The sequence below is a fragment of the Amphibalanus amphitrite genome, unplaced genomic scaffold (genome assembly GCF_019059575.1).
Source record: "Amphibalanus amphitrite isolate SeventyFive unplaced genomic scaffold, NRLGWU_Aamphi_draft 001368F_arrow, whole genome shotgun sequence".
NCBI classification, from domain to species: domain Eukaryota; kingdom Metazoa; phylum Arthropoda; class Thecostraca; order Balanomorpha; family Balanidae; genus Amphibalanus; species Amphibalanus amphitrite.
Genome location: NW_024882861.1, coordinates 175,374 through 182,744, shown reverse-complemented (window position 1 = coordinate 182,744; position 7,371 = coordinate 175,374). Strand labels below are relative to the sequence as shown.

At 49.3% G+C, this 7,371-nt stretch overlaps 1 pseudogene; it reads right to left on the bottom strand.

Annotated features, from left to right (window-relative positions):
• Nucleotides 1–2,226: 2,226 nt before the first annotated feature.
• LOC122372524 lies at nt 2,227–5,286 on the bottom strand (annotated as a pseudogene).
• Between the last annotated feature and the right edge of the window lie 2,085 nt (nt 5,287–7,371).

Below are 7,371 nucleotides of genomic sequence, written 5' to 3'. Positions count from 1 at the left end.
GTACACTGACACAAATGGTACTACCATGGATGCCTGGTCAGATTTATCTGTTCAAGAAGAGCACAAGGGCGCTTTGTTCCACTTTCCTAAAATGCCATGATCCTCTTAGGCTGCCATCCGGCCTCAAGGATCAGTGGTTCTGTTTGTTGAGTGTGAGGACTTCAGAGACAAACCCTGGTGCTTTGGGACTTTTGAGCTTCCCGGAGAACTTCTAGCGAGAGCCAGATAACTTAGAGCTCCTTCTCTGGTCGGACTAATTTTATCGACATGTCCCGAAAAGTATAAGTAAAGTTATACTATGTTAAGTTGGGATAGGCGGCGGAACGGGAGGGCACCGGGGCACCGTTCCCCCGTTTGATTTTGGCGTTTTAACATTAGCCCTATGGGCGTTGCATGGAAAGAATGGGGCCAAAAGTTGGCAGCCCCCCCCCCCCTTAATTGGTGTTCCGCCGCTACTGAGTTGAGATGATTCTGGAAATGTTCAAAATAGTCAGTGATGATAGCATGCATAGCATATGACTCATTGTAACTACCTCTAGCTATAACTATGATAACTCTGATATCGATCGCTTATTTCAAGGCCCTATATACCTTATTTGATGTGACTTATTTGGCTTATTTTGATGTGCACTTCAGCTTTGCCTCTAACGCCACATTTACAACTTCTAGCTATTTTAATGGATGTACCAGGTACCTTGTGACCGCGCATCTCCAACAGATCTCGCTGAGCTGCCGATACCGTTAGTGGGCGGGACGCAGGCCGGTTATTCCAGCCGCAGAAGGCTCTATCTGCGACATAACGTTTTTATCCACGGCCACGTCCCCGTGACCATGGCCAGTGAAAGCACCCGACGACTCGTCCTATCAGCAGAGCAACCCGACAAGAAAAGACTGTTTATTGTTATGGTTGTTCATACTGGTCGTCCCGTCCACCTTGCTGGTGCAGTGGTGAAAGGGACTCCTAATTAGTATTTTTGGGGAATACATTGTCGTTCATCCGATCAGATGATTTTATTCGCCTATTGCTAACTAGGGGCCACTCACGACTAATGTCATTGTCCAAAACAACCGCATTTTGTGTAGATGACTGGCTGATGAAACTAGAAATGTAAATAGCCAGACGGCTGGGGCAAGTCTGATTATCCGGTCCAATACAATGGCTATGACGTTCAGTCGCCGTAAGGACACCTACTCTCTAAACTGCCTTTGGAACCGTGCGGTGTGGGTGCTCCAACATTCGGCTGGCTCCAGCCCCTCCCCATTGCCTCACTCTGAGCTGAAGGTGAGCTGGTCGTGTGAGGGAGAACCCTGTGCAGTGCTGGTCGTGGTTTATGGCGATAGACGAAAAGCTACGTTGGCTTTGTCCTTTCCAAACTATGGAAAATGTGTCTCGTTTCTTTGAGGTTCGTCGCTTTGGTGCTTTATCGTAGATACGGTTGCGTGCCATTGAGCTTTTACCATTATTGTCCGTCTTAAACGGCGGTTTCAGTGAAAGACGGCAGTACGGCCTGCCCTGTATGTTCGTCCTACAGTCGATCACTCCAACTACACATGGCGTGATTGTAGCATCAGCACAGTCACCATTCCAATCACAGCAATGTTATGTCGCACCATACCGCTGCCAAAATGCAAAACACGACCTCGTATCGTGCATTTGTACTCGGCAACATGAATCAACAGATGTGGCAATAATCGCAGCACTGATTTGGTTGCGTCTTCCCATCATGCATTATGGTCCCTGTCATATTGGACACCCTAGGCGCCAGCCTGAACTCAAGAATGTTCCATTGGCGTATAGATAGTCGCACCACCTGTTTTAGGCGATCTTTTAACTGAATGTGTGTGAATGCGAATTGAGTTTGGTTATGATACCACATCGGGCATGGAGACACTTAGGTACGCTTTGCGCGCTGCGTGGTTTGCTAGAAACTTGAAACAATGACATTTTACGGACCGAGCGGGTTATGCTGCGCCGTCGAAATGAGACAAAAAGACTATCTAGAAGTAGCCTTTGCCACTCGGGTCATTCAGCCAGGGAAGTTCGGTGGGCACCTCTTGCAGGTCTGCATGTTGAAATGCCAGCGACGCCGTCCGTGTGCAGCGCGCAGTTGGAGCCGCCGGGCTTGGTGCCTCGAAGCCGGTGGACTCGTCGCACTTGGTCAGCCAGCTGGCGAACGTCTGGTCTGCTGGACATCCAGCGGCTCCTGCATCCACTCGATGACCTGGTCATGGTCCAAAGTAGACGTCGGTGACACTGATCTGGATATCCTCGATCCACCTGAGGAGATAGTCGAGGAAGTCGCCCTTCTTCAGCCAGGCTGAGTGGATTGAGACTGAGCGGGGCGCGGTTGGTCAGATAGTGGCATCGAAGTTGTGGTTGAGGAAGTTGTAGAACTGCTCACCGTTCAGGATGTTGGAGCAGGAATCGACCTGAGCGCACCCAGGAGGTTGTCGTCAATGCGAGGATCTTCGCGACGATCTAATTTCGTTCATGACCATTTCCCAGACGGGGAAGGCACGCGTGGGGCACTTCTGCGCATTCCCGTGGCACGGGTGCGGCATCTTGTTGAGCAGCGTGTACGGCCAGATCGGCAGGTCCCCCCGGCGCAGTGATGGTCGAGTCGTACAGGAACGTCTGGTCGTCCATCATGGAGAACTGGTTGTTGCCTCCGACGCGCAGGTACGGAGTGCGCATGCCGACCACGGAGTTGTCCGCGATGCCGGCGAACTGCTCGATGATGTAGCGCTGTCCAGCCATCTCACGCGCCCACTCCTCCGTGCTGGCGTTGGTCCAGTAGTTGGCCGTGTCGTTCTGCGTGATGGAGAACACGCCGATCTCGTGGCCGCGGTTGTGCAGATCCTGCACGGCCGTGTAGTTGGTGTACTTGTGAGAGACGAAGAATGTTCCCTTCATCGGCAGCCGTTCGGGTTGAGGCGCGACGGACTGAAGAGGTCGTCGAACAGGTCAATGTTGTTGTTGTTGATGGCCCGTTGAAGGTGATCATGATCATCTGAGGCACCTGTTCAGGTGCCAGGCCGCCCGGGATCTGGTTGCCGGTCTCGGGCAGAAGCATGAGGGCAGCTGGCACTGGGCCGGTCGCACGGCGGCGCCCGTTCGGATCGCTCTCGGCATCTGCGGACGAACGGTACATCAAGTCTGGGTCAAGAGAGCAGAATGTTAGCCTATGAAGCCACGCTCAGGTTTCAATTTTATGCACCAAATAGTATGTGAAAGTTTCGAATTGCGTTAGGGCATACATGATAACTAGGACGCACTTTCTTTGGCTCAGAGCTGCTGCAATACGTACCGCAGATGTTCTCGTCCGACGAGTCGGCGCAGTCGGGCTTGCCGTCGCAGAAGAGGCTGCGTGCGATGCAGGTGCTGTCTCCGCAGGCGAGCTCGTCCTGGGTGGCGCACAGTGGCTCGTCGGTGTTGATGCGCGGCAGCACCAGCTTGGGCCGCTGCGTCTGGTCGCAGTCGCTCACGGTGTCCTTCCAGTCGCACGCCTGCTTGTTCAGGTCGAACGCCAACCCGTGCGGGCACTTGATCTGCTGGAGACCCTGTAAATGGAGAGAGATGGGTCAGTCGGATGACAGGAATTGTTTGCTGACGGGACTTTTGTCATTTTAGACGTGTTTATTTTGGCTTTACGGACAGAGATGAGAGAAGGGCAAATTTAAAGCCCTCCTCTGATTTATGGTTGAACTCTTCAACTCACTAGTTAGCCGGAACAAAGCTGTAGCTGAGTAGCTAGGTACCGAAAACCTTCATCATTTTACCGCTGTTTGATATGACTTGGTGTTTTCTGCATCCATCAAGGTCTGCTGAATCATTCAACTTTTTGTTAGAGCTGTCGTTCGCAAACACTGAGTTTAAAACACATACATCTTAAATTTGCAAACGATACCGCTATCCACGGAATTCGGGCTTTCCTGTTCCTGAAGTTCTGGGTGCAGCTAAGCATGGCGACTTGTCATGACCGCGTAAGCTTGCGCCGACATCAAGGGTGATTTTTTTTTGCAACGTAAGACTCCATACCGCACAGCATTTTCTCTGTGGCCAAGCCGAGACAGGTCACTTTCCATTGGCCGTGGATGACCTTGAGTTATCTAATGTCAATTGAGCAACGTTGCACCGGCGCACCTTACTGTGCATGCTCGGGTCTCGAGGAGGTTGCAACAGCTGAGAGGCTATTCCTAATAAAGAAATGTTGCTACTCACTGCCGTTCGGCAACAACAATGAAACCGAGCTTTCGGTGACGGACAAAATTGGAATGCTTGGGAATATTAGGCAGATGATTTTAACGATTAGCTGATTTTGCTTCACATATCTATACGATTGTTGGTAGACGTTTTTCTTTTTCCCTTCACCAACCCGGGCTTAATTTGGCTACCTATTTCCTATTTTGTCGAATTTTCGTTCTCCGGAAAATAACTGACTTTTTTAGTTTTAATAATGCCGGTGTTACGCTTTAGTTGGCAATTGCTCTTATTATTATATCGTGAATGGCAGTTGCTTGAGATATTCAATACTTTTTTGCCGTGCACTATAATTCTTGAACACATAAATTTCTACCAAGCGACAAATTCAAACGTCCTCATAGTAACCTTTCTATGTGAAGGAATACGCAAGGATGATCAATTTGAAAGTTTTTTTCGTGATCCAGTAACTATTATTTTGTATTAAATAATAATTTTACACTTGTGTCAGCTCTTCGGTAAACAATCTTATTTATAAATCAGAAATCGGTGATCTAGAAGAAATGCATGTTTCTGACACCGGTCGGCATTTCAAGCGTTCATTAAACAAGCTTCGGCATATTCACTACGATACACTCATTATGGCAAGGAGATCACTTACCGCAGAGGTGCACTGCACGACCACATTGCACGAGGCGCTACCGGCGTTCAGGCGGAACCATTCGCCGGGCCCCTTGCCAGGCAGATGGCCTGGACCGCCTCATCTTCGGTGGCCTCGGCGTCTTGCCGTTTCACACGGAGGCCGTTGGCTGCAACAGAAGGCTTATTTAGTTACCGCTGCTATTTAAACGCAACAGCCTCCGTATGAATAGGTTGTTGCGCATACTGCAGTGATTTCTCTCGTCGTCTTCTATACCTATCTGCGGTGCCTTTTTGACTTTTTTTATTGAGGCACAAAAACAAATTTGTACTAAAAACATGCAATATTAGACCAGACGAAGCTCCGGGACCGAAAATTCATCACTTATCGCATAATGTAACGAATAATCAGAAACACAATATACACGCTTACTTCTTATCTTCATTGCTGATTTCAAGAGATTCGGTTACAAAAAAACTATATGAATTTATCATGCTCCTTGCGCAAGTGCTACATAGTTACGGATGTAATAATTGACATGGGCCACAATGTGAATAGATGTAAGATTTTTACTATTCCAAGTCAAATCATATTTTTATTTTTTTCTATCCACAAAGCACCAATGGTATCACAATTGATTTGACATTATTTATAGATCTCTGGTTTATTTTGATTTTATTGGCAGCTATTGGAGGTCAGGTCAGGGCGCGCGTTCCCCATCGATCAGGGGCGCCCTCCCATCCGATCGACTCACCCGAGACGGCCAGGAGACCACCAGAGCCGCAGCCAGCTGCATGTTTGCTGCAAGACTAGCCGAGTTAGCTCGCGGCCGGCTTAAATAGGGTTCGCGCAAGCGCGCTGCGGCCGGCTGCAGCGCGGCACTCAGCGGCGGTCGCCGCCGATCCCGTCGGGCGGGGGGCAGGGGCCGGTTCGACGATCTGGCGGGGTCGCCGGCAGCGGTCAGGTCACTGCCGGAGCCCGCAGGCGACGTCCGGCAGCCAGGGTCAGCCAGGGACCAGCCGAACATCAGAGACATGCTGCGACTTTCACTTTTTGCGGCGGCGTTGGCCGGGGCCTGTCAAGGTCTCGGCTCTGGTAGAGCTCACCGGAGCCTTCTGCTCAGGACGGCAGATGAGCGGGAGGCCGCAGCCGGAATCGCGTCCCAACAAACTGGGATCGGTCGACGAACTTATCTTACTTGCTTCGGGCGTACGCATATCAACACATCCAAACGGTGTGCTTTTTAACGACGGGGCTTCAGTTGTATGCAACATAACCTTTTCACCCTCGCTTGAGCGTAAACTGAGGTCAATTTATTTATGTTCACTTTTTTAGGCCAAATTTATATCGATGGACTAGTTTTGGTAGAAGCAGCACATTATCCACCATACCTGTTTCTAGTCCGCCTAGTATTTGACGCATATGACGACATTTGGTCCAGGACCGAAAACAGAAATACACGTAGTTTCAACCCACCATTAGTGTATATGTAACTAACGGGTAGTCAGTATGAAACTGGACAAAATTTGAACAGTTGTGCTAAAACTTGCCAAGCGAAAACAACGAAATCGCGTTACCGTGCCTTTATTTTGCTGTGATCACGCTCGGCATAGTGGACTTGCGATAGCACACGTCGATTGGCCGCCAGCACTTGCGTGCTGGCAGCCCGCTATTATCTTTCGCGGCACCTCCGGGTCGATGTGACGGATGACTTGCTGGATCTCATTCATTCCTCACCTGTCCTTGACCTGATAGGACCTGCGCCACAATTGCCCCATGCCCTCTTGCAGCCCTAGAGGTAGTGGTTTGAAAGCTTGAGAACTTGAAAGATACAACTCAGAGGAAAATTAACTAAGCAATTAGTGGAAAGAAGACAATTAAAAAATAAAGCAACCTAAAAAGTAAGAAGGACTTACTTTTGATTTAGATGTCAAGTGGTGTGAAAACAAGACAAAAGCGGCGCCCGCTGGCGCTGCGCCAGGAATGGACCAAGAAAACACAACGCTGGAGATACAAGAGATCCAAAGGAGCGTGGGGGAGAAGAAGGTGAAACGCCGGGTTCGATGAAAAAGGTAAAGACAGCATACACATGCAAAGGAGGTAAGAAAGCATGTGGCTTATCTATTTCAGACCAAGATGACTCAGTTAGCTGTGATATGTGTGAAGAGTGGTTTCACCCCAAATGCCAGGGGCTGACGATCGAGGCATTCAGGGCTTTGAACAAATACAAATACGATTTTATCTGGGTTTGCTCGGGCTGCAAGCCCAATTTCGTGGGAATGCCAAAAATGGGAAAACAGCTTGAGAGTAGGATTGAAAAAGCAGAGCAAAACATTTTGTCATGTATATCTGCTCTTGAAAAAAAGCAGCCTGCAGGTGATGAAGGAGTTCGGGTCCAGGGACAGCTGGCCAGGCTCGAGAAAACCATCACAGAGAAAATACAAGCCCAGGAAGCTGAAATGAAGAAGTCAATCAAAGAAAGCACAGAAGTAGTGCAAACTCTACCAAAACTACAGACAGAAATGGCAAA